This window comes from Rutidosis leptorrhynchoides, chromosome 5 (genome assembly GCF_046630445.1).
Source record: "Rutidosis leptorrhynchoides isolate AG116_Rl617_1_P2 chromosome 5, CSIRO_AGI_Rlap_v1, whole genome shotgun sequence".
In the NCBI taxonomy this organism is placed as follows: domain Eukaryota; kingdom Viridiplantae; phylum Streptophyta; class Magnoliopsida; order Asterales; family Asteraceae; genus Rutidosis; species Rutidosis leptorrhynchoides.
The window spans coordinates 32,422,268-32,433,134 of record NC_092337.1 but is presented as its reverse complement, the minus strand read 5'-3'; positions in this window follow the sequence as shown (position 1 = coordinate 32,433,134).

Sequence of the window (10,867 nt, the reverse complement as noted above, 5' to 3'; positions counted from 1 at the left end):
ATGGCCATTGAGCAAAAAAATAAGATAGATGCTCAACATATTAGTGACAGGAGGCAAGGATATGGATCAACTAATACTTTGTCAAAAAAAGATTCTCAAAAACAGAATCCTAAGTCTTCTACAAATGCAAACAAGTATTGTGATTTTTGTAAAATTGCAGGTCATGTAGAAGAAAAGTGTTGGAAGGCGAATCCCGACCTTTTTCCAAAAAATGGGTGAAAGATGACCGTGGAAAGTCTAAAGTTGCTACAACAATCATAAATGATACTATCGAGCTCGGAGAAGTTAATGAAGTTGACAAGAATTTGACACTCATGATGAAGCCAAAACAAAAGTTTCCAAACAAAGAAAAAGAGGAGTTGTTCAACTTAAAGATTCAAATGAAGTAAGAGATGGTCGATGCGATTATTGACACCGGAAGTGAAAAGAATTTAATATCATCTAGTCTTGTGCAACGCTTGGGTATGGAGACTACGCCACACCCTAATCCTTATTCACTTGGGTGGATTCATAAGAATGTGGATTCTAAAGTTACCAAACAATACAAGTTTCGGTTTGCCATCACCAGTCAATTTATTGATGAAGTCGTGTGCGATGTTATTCCACTTGATGTTTGTCAAGTGATTCTCGGGAGTCTGTATCTTTGGGAGCGAGATGCTATTTACTTCCGTCAGGCACAACAATATCAATTAGAAAAAGATGGTAAGAAATTTATTGTCAACAAAAACAAGAGTGCTAAATATGTGAATTTGGTTACAACTTGTTTTGCAAAAAAACCAAAGGCTACAACCAAAAATTTGACTAAGGAAGTTGGTGGAAGCCAACATTCTCCTGTTCGCTTCTAAGATCAGCAGCAGGCGCTGCTCCTTTTGTGGAGAAGGGGAGGAATGATCCGGGTCGATCAAGTCTAACCGCCTCCGAGATATTAGAAAATAAAGAATGGTTCAAGAGAAGATTTGGAGAATCGAGACAAGATTTGGGGAAGCAAGAAAATCAAGAAAAGATTTTCTCAAACAAATTTGTTGCCGATTCTTGATTTCTTTCTATACTAGAATTATATTTGCCTAATTTATTTTTATATTTTGTGTATAAATAGAAGAGATGGGAGAAAGGGTTAAGGGAGTGTCTTTTGTTACTTCATATGATATGTAACAAGGAGAGAAAAAAAAAAAAAAACTTTGACCTCATAATATTTTCCATCATCTTTGTTTCTTTACTGCATTCATACCCAACTCTTAAGCCTCTACTTTAAGTTTCAATTGAGTAAATCGTAGATAGAAAATAAACTAAGTTATTTTAGTAGTTGCACTCTATTAATTTATCATTCTTGTTCAACTCATTCCCATATTTGGTCAACTATTACGTGCACACTCAACCCCATATATTATTGTTGCTATTCTTCTATGGAGTATTATTAATTATTGTTTACCTCGTTCCTGTTACATCAACAATATCAAAAAAACAATTTATTTATATCCTTACGAAGAGCGTCGTGTTTATCTCTCTTTTCGTAAAAGATCACCTTGTTAGACGGATATTGTTTATGCATTTATATATTGGATTATTTAGCCCGTGTTCTATAAGGGCCCTTTAGCTTATCTAGTCCACTAGTTTTAGTCTTTACTCATTCCTATTTATATGTATGTAATGCGCTGCTATGATTATTCAGAAATAATATTACACACCTTTCATCAATTAACATGGTATCAGAGCCTTTACTCATTCCTACCCCTCCTTCTCCTCCCACTCCCGCACCCTCACCACCCCCACCACCCAAAACACGACCTCCACTCACCCTATGGTTACTCGACACCACCTTGGAACCACCAAACCCGTTCAACGTCTTAACCTCCACGTTTCCACGCATTCTCCTACACCAAAATCATATTCCAACGCCTTTAATGACCCTAACTGGCGTAACGCTATGACTGAGGAATATAATGCTTTAATTAAAAATGGTACTTGGACTCTTGTGCCTCGCCCTATGGACACGAACATTGTTCGCTCTATGTGGTTATTTAAGCACAAGTTTAATGCGGATGGTACACTGAGCAGGTATAAGGCTCGACTTGTCGCTAACGGTCAAAGCCAGCAGGTTGGTATTGATTGTGATGACACTTTCAGCCCGGTTGTCAAACCGGCCACTATTAGGACTGTACTTAGTCTTGCTGCATCTCGACACTGGCCCATTCATCAGTAGATGTTAAGAATGCTTTTCTCCACGGTACTCTCTCTGAGACGGTCTACATGTATCAGCCCCCTGGTTTTCGTGACCCTACTCGTCCAGATCATGTCTGCCTTCTGCAGAAATCTTTATACGTATTGAAGCATGCTCCTAGAGCTTGGTTTTAGCGATTTTCCGAGTATGCTTAGCGTGTTGGATTCCAACATAGTAGATGTGACACCTCTTTGTTCATATACAAGCACGGCGCAGACACGGCCTATTTGTTATTATATGTGGACGACATCATCTTGACTGCCTCGTCTACAGCCTTTCTTCATCGGGTTATCACTTCATTACATCAGGAGTTCTCCATGACTGATCTTGGCCCGCTAAATTATTTTCTTGGCATTTCTGTCACTCGTACTCCTTTTGGCATGTTTCTCTCTCAGAAGAAGTACGCATATGATATCATTGAGCGTGCATACATGGTTGATTGTAATTCTAGTCGCACACCGATCGATATTGGCACCAAACTGGCCACTGCTGGTCTCCCAGTTAAGGACCCCACTTTATATCGTAGTCTTGCCGGTGCTCTCCAGTATCTCACTTTTACGAGGCCTGACATCTCTTATGCTGTCCAGCAGATCTGTTTGTTTATGCATGATCCTCGAGAGCCTCATATGGATGCTCTCCGAAGGATCATTCGCTATGTCTAGGGGACTTTGGATCTTGGTCTACAGCTGTTTTCATCTAGCACTTACTCATTGGTTGCTTATTCTGATGCTGATTGGGCTGGTTGTTTTAATGCCCCGTTCATATCGATTATAAACGTTACATAATAATTGGTTACATTGCGAGGTATTTGACCTCTATATGATACATTTTACAAACATTGCATTCGTTTTCAAAAGACAAACTCTTATATCAATGAAAGTTGACAGGCATGCATAGCATCCCATAATATATCCAAACTATGAATAACTTATTATTAATCTTGATGAACTCAATGACTCGAATGCAACGTCTTTTGAAATATGCCATGAATGACTCCAAGTAATATCATTAAAATGAGCAAATGCACAGCGGAAAATTTCTTTAATACCTGAGAATAAACATGTTTAAAAGTGTCAACTAAAAGGTTGGTGAGTTCATTAGTTTATCGTAATCAATCAATCCATAGTTTTAATAGATCTCAAGATTTCATTTTCATAGTTAACTGCAGGAACACTCATCTGCAAAAATCATTCATATGGAGAACACCTGGTAACCGACATTAACAAATGCATCTAGAATATCCCCAAATATACATGTACACTCATCTGTATATAAAATCGAAGTACTAAAGCATCCATAACCTGGATGGGACGTGTCAAAGTCCATAGATCTATCTTCAGGATTCGCGTAAATTTGGGGGTCTGTTTCCAAATTCTTAGACTACCAAGCTAAAAAGGGTGATATCCGGTATAAATCGAAGTACTAAAGCATCCATAACCTGGATGGGACGTGTCAAAGTCCATAGATCTATCTTTAGAATTCGCGTCAATTTGGGGGTCTGTTCCCAAATTCTTAGGCTACCAAGCTAAAAAGGGTGATATTCGGTATAATGATTCAACCATAGAATGTAGTTTTAACTACTTGTGTCTATTCCGTAAAACAGTTATAAAAGCAGCGCATGTATTCTCAGTCTCAAAATATATATTGCAAAAGCATTTAAAAAGGGAGCAAATGAAACTCACAATACTGTATTTTGTAGCAATTATGCAAATGATGGCACTGAACACGTGCAGGGTTGGCCTCGGATTCACGAACCTATATTAATTATATATATATTTATATGTTGGTCAATATCTGCCTAACAATTTAGGTCAAGTCATAGTGTATCACAATCATAATACTCGAGATTATCATGTAAAAGTCAACAAAAGTCAACTTGACCCAAAATGGCTTCCAAAATCTATACATGTCTATATAATTTAAATATAGTCATTATATGTATTTAAATATATTTATCAGATTTTATTAGAGTAATTAATACAAGTCATTTATTAATAAATAAAAATATATATTAAAATTTATATATGATAAAAATATACTTTTATATATCTTAAGTCATAAAATTTAAAATATTCACTTAATATCATAAAAATATAGTGGTATGTATTATTAATATAATTATCACGCGTGTGATAAAAAAATCATTGTATCACATATTTATTTGATATAATAATATTGATAATAATAATAATGAGTAAAAGTTGTATTATTTTGTATTAATAATATTAATTATTATTATTCTACTAATAATAACAATAATAATATTTATATTTACTAATGATGATATTAATTATTAATTATAATAAAATGATTATTCTAATCATGATAATTTTAATAATAACGATACTTTTTTATTATTAACTATAATAATAATATTTTATAATAATAATAATTCTATTTAAAATGATAATTTTTAATAATAATACTAAAATGATAATAATAATGATATTTAATAATAACAATGATATTTCTATTAAAATCATAATTTTAATAAAAATTATAGTTTTAATATTAATGATACTTTTAATAATAACGATAAGAATAATAAAATGATAGTTTTGATAAAAATATTAATTATTTTAATAATAATACCAATACTAATAATAATAATAATAATAATAATAATAATAATAATAATAATAATAATAATAATAATAATAATATTAATATTAATAATAATATTAATAATATTGATTATTAGATAATAATAATAATAATAATAATAATAATAATAATGACGATAATAGCGACGATAACGATAACGATAACGATTACGATAACGATAACGATAACGATAACGATAATGATAACGATGATAGTAATAATAATAATCATTTTAACAATAATACTTAAAATTATAGATAATTCAATTGACTATAACTTTTAATCCGTTCATCAAAACCATACACTTTCTAAATGAAAAGTTATTAATTTTTCGCCAGCTTTCCAACGACATGCCATCATATACCTTATCTCAATAGTATATGTATCAAATTCATAATTCATCAAAATTATCTAACGACGAAATTAAGCATACAAACATGCATGATCATATATATACTCGAGCACTAGTCAGGGATACACTATTAGTATATAAAAGATAAGATATGAGTGCTCACGCATCAATATTGAGATTCAATATTGCAGAAAAGTGCGTAGACGCAACGGAGATGATAAACACTAGGTTGACCTCACGAGCTATACCCCCGAACCATACCCATAACCTCCATAGCTATAACCCATAATTTCCTTAACTCTATCTCGCTCGAAAAACCCATTTTGTAAATACTTGGGCAGAACCTCGTCGTAGTATTTTATGTAATACATAATAATAATAATACTACTACTAATAATAATAATAAGATTAATAATAATATTAATATTAATATTAATAATAATAATAATAATATAAATAATATATATAATACAGAGTAATTAAGGTAGAGAGAATGAAGTGTGTGTGTAACACAGAATTTCGTCGAGCTTTTAAAGATGTTGGCTGAAATGGAACCCCATGTGATCGCATGGGTTCCATGCCCATTTGCCATGCGATCGCATGGCCAGCTGGTACGCACAAACTTCGTTTTGTTTTCATTCCGCCGACGGTTTTTATTATATAATAATATATATATTTAATTTATATAATTATTTATATATTAAATATAAATATGTACGAAGGGGGCGAAGTCTTGTGTTCGAACACCGGTGGGAAATACTGAAGTGTTTCCAATAGAAGTAGGCCTGCACCAGGGATCGGCCCTTAGCCCTTTTCTTTTCGCTTTGATCCTTAATGAACTATCTCGAGGGATACAAGAGTGCATCCCTTGGTGCCTGATTTTTGCCGATGATATTGTGCTCGTTTCGGATTCTAAGGAGGGGCTTAATAGAAGACTAGAGCAATGGAGGGTGGCCTTAGAAAGTAATGGTCTATACATTAGTAGACAAAAGACGGAGTATCTTAGTTGCGATTTTGATAGGAATGTTGATGAACAAAGTGATGGAGTGAACATCTGTATCGGAGACCAGATCTTGAATCCACAAACTTCGTTTAGATACCTGAGCTCGGTGCTCCACAAATCGGGGAGGATAGATGAAGACGTGTCGCATCGAATTAAGGTAGGGTGGGTGAAGTGGAGAGCAGCGACTGGAGTCTTATGCGACAAGAAGATCCCCCTTAAGCTGAAAGGGAAATTCTTCAAGGTGGCAATTAGACCTGCCATGTTATACGGATCGGAGTGTTGGCCTATGACGAAAGCACAAGAGAGGAGGATGGAGGTGGCAGAGATGAGGATGCTTAGGTGGACATGTGGTAAAACCATGTTAGATATGATTCCTAATAGTGTTTTTAGGGAGAACCTGAAAGTTAGAAGCATCATCGACAAGCTTAGAGAAGAACGGCTTCGATGGTTTGGGCATGTGAGAAGACGACCTCCTACTGCCCCTGTTAGGAGGGTTGAGACACTTACGGTTGACGGCGTACGAAGAAGGGGTAGACCTACGCGTAGGTGGGAAGATAGAATAAAGCTAGACTTGAAGGAGCTCTTATTGACCGAGGACATGACCTCTGATAGGGTTGCTTGGAGGACTAGAATTAGAATAGACGAGTAGGTTGATTGCTTTTGTTTGTGTGTTTGTGTGTATGTGGTTTTGTGGGTCTGTGTGGGTGTCTTCTTTCACTATGTTTTTTTTTTTTTTTTTTTTTTCCTAGACCCATGCTTGATGGTGTAGGTTTAGACATGTTGGTTTTTATGGGTATGTTTGGATGTTCGTGTTTGTATGTATGTATTTAAGTTTGTACGTAGGTTTATGTATGTTTGTTTGTATGTACGCTTTGCATTTCTGCTTGCCTATGATTGTATTTATGTATATATGTATATATGTTTGTTTGTATGTTTATATGTATGTATAGTTATATGTATGATTGTATGTATATTCGTATGTTTGTATGTTTTCTATATATGTTTGTGTTTGTAGGTTTTCCCGTATGTATGCGTGTAGGTGGTTATCTATGAATGTACGTTTGTATGCTTATGTAGGTTTTGGTAGATACGGTTTTATGTATGTTTGTAGGTTTATTTTTATAGACTGACTTGCTATGATGTGATTTTATCTGTATGTGGACATATATGTTTATTGCTTATTTAGTGCAGCTTTACTTTGTTCGTCTTGTGCTCAGCAGAACACTCTAAGGTACGTTTTTTTTTTTTTGTTTTTTTTTTTACGGCTCTGGCAACTTGACTGTCGCTTAGAGCCTAAATAGAATCCCAGGCAACATTTTAAAACCCATGGAAATTTGTTCCTCCATTTTCATGGCGATGACATTTACTTTTTACGATTTTTTTTTTTTTTTTTTGGCCGGAGGTCCGTTGCAAACAATCTCTTTATCTATCGAACATAGAGAAGGAGGACTTTCTCTTCTCTTGTGAGTGTTTCACTCGGGGTGGTGAAATGACTTCTCTTTGTCCTAGGGTAGAGGAAGGATTGTCTACGTCCCACCTCCCCCATACCCTACAAGTGTGGGATTGGGTATTGTTGTTGTTGTATAATTATTTATATATTATATTATATTTCTGTGCATAGTTAAAACATAAAATTAGTTCCGATGACTTGTACGTTGATGTCCGACTTACGTCCCGGTTCCGGTTTCTCGAACGCATTTTCGTACGTATAGAAAACTGGTACTTTACGTTACGCGACGTGTACCTTTATCAATAATTGGACTCAAATCAATGAAAGACTATCCCACTCAAAGTGTAGCTTATTCAATTGAGTATTTTGGTCATTTGCTTTTATAAATCGACGTCTCGTTATATATACATATGTACAAATATATATATATATATATATATATATATATACACATATATATATATATATGTATATATACGTATATATATATATACGTATATATATGTATACGTATATATATGTATACGTATATATATATATATATATATATGTATATATATATATACGTATATATATACGTATACATATATATACGTATACATATATATACGTATACATATGTATACGTATATATATGTATACGTATATATATATATATACGTATATATATATATATATATGTATACGTATATATATACGTATATATATATACGTATATATATACGTATATATATGTATACGTATACATATATATACGTATATATATATATACGTATATATATATATATAAATAAATATAATAGTATTGTTTAGATAAAACATTTTATAACTAGATTAATGTTAAATCTTATTATATATATATATATATATATATATATATATATATATATATATATATATATATATATATATACTTTCACTTCGAAATATAAATTTTTGAAATATTTATTTAATAATATAATATATAATTTTTCCCAAACTAAATATATTTCGAAGTTCTTTATATCATTTAAAATCGTTTCGAAAATATCTTTATCTTTTAAAAAAAATATTTACAAATTTATAATACGAAGCTTTAATTAAGTTCTTCAAAATTCATAACAATTTATCTTATAAAGTGTTTTAATAATGAAGTTTCTTTTAAACTAAAAATGTTCTTAGTACATTTGAAACTAAATCAAATAAATATTATAATTTATTTTCAAAGCTAAATATATTTAAGTATCATTTTGTTAAAAAGTTAAAATAATGGAAATCATCATATCATAAAATATTTTAGAGTAGTAGGATCGTATATATCTCATAACAGATTTTCAAGTTTTTAAATTATCGTTTGATGATGAAGCGTGAGATAAAGTTCAATGGTTGGATAAACGTAGGAAATCATTTTAATGCAAAATGTCAATTTACTCAACTTGTCGATATTCAACGTCTAAGTTATTTAATTCCTCGTTCTTACATTCTCATTAAATAAGATAAAAGTTAAAATAATTATCTTATTAAAATCACGAGAAAAGTATTGTAAAACATGAATTGCAAATCAAACAGAAATTTTCACTAACTTTTGTTCTTACATGTAAATCACTTTACCAATTATTCCGAATACCGTTAAAAAGGAAGGTTTCCTAAATCAAAGTGGACCTCTCAACAGAGACACGTAAATCATATCATAATGAATTTTGATAACTCAATCATTTGATATTATCTTATAATTCCCTCGATACAACTATGGGAACAAATACGTTCCTGTAAAGTATTATACGTTTAATACTTGTTATCATTTTCAAGTTATAATATATATATATATATATATATATGTATATATATATATACATACATACATACATACATACATACATACATACATCTATATTCATATTCATATATTGGTTCGTGAATCGTCGGAATTTGGTCGAGGTTAAATGAATGTATGACACAGTTTAAAATTCTTGAGATTTAACTTAACAAACTTTGCTTATCGTATCGGAATAATATAAAAATAAAGTTTAAATTTGGTCGAAAATTTCTGGGTTGTCACAGTTGTCCCTCTACTTGCCGCTCTACATCTGGATACTGTGTATTTTTGGGTAATAATCTACTATCTTGGTCCTCTAAATGGCAACATACTCCATCACGCTCCAGTGCCGAAGCTGAATACCGCGGCGTCGCAAACGCAGTTGCAGAGACATGCTGGATTCGTAATCTTCTACGTGAGCTCCATTGCCTGCTTTCATCTGCTACTCTTGTCTACTGCGACAACGTTAGTGCTGTGTACATGTCTGGTAACCCGGTGCAACACCAGCGCACCAAACACATTGAGATTGACAACCATTTTGTCCGTGATCTGGTTCTTAAGGGTCATGTTCGAGTCCTTCACGTTCCTTCTCGGTATCAGTTTGCAGACATCTTCACCAAAGGTCTACCTACTGCACTTTTTGATGAGTTTCGATCCAGTTTAAGCGTTCGCCCAGCTCCCGCTACAACTTCGGGGGGATGTTAGATGGATATTGTTTATGCATTTATATATTGGATTATTTAGCCCGTGTTCTATAAGGGTCTGTTAGCTTATCTAGTCCACTAGGTTTAGCCTTTGCTCATTCCTATTTATATGTATGTAATGCGCTGCTATGATTATTCAGAAATAATATTACACACCTTTCATCAATTAACACACATCTTCCTATCCCGTGACACAAAAGTACATGAGGGGAACCGTTGTATTCTACATATGAAAACAGTTAAATTGCTACTGTCATTATATGAAATCATAATCTGTATGAACAACAATTAATACTTTCATTTCGTTTATTATAAATATTTGGAATTTAAAATGTTAGGCTGTTCAATTAACTTAATTATCAATCAAAACATATATATCAAAAAACAAAAATAAAATAAAATAAAAATTGGTTGAAGTTGTGACCTCTAGTTAAGTTTTGGAGGGTTGACATGTAACCAACTGGTCTAATGTTTTGCTGAGAAAATGGTTAGTTGCAGCTAGCTAGCTAATCTTGTCTACCTAATTTCATGTGCCACCTTTTCTATTCTATTGCATGTCTACCTAACTACAGAATAATGAGCCCAACTTTTGGCTTCAATTCTAAGAGCTGTAATCAAGCATGTAAAACATTAGTAGTATTTGTTTACTTTAATTAATTTAATTTGAATCATGTCCTTATAATTCTGTAAGTCTTAATTTAATTAGTATTTGTTGTATTAATTTCTCTTATTAGGTAACTA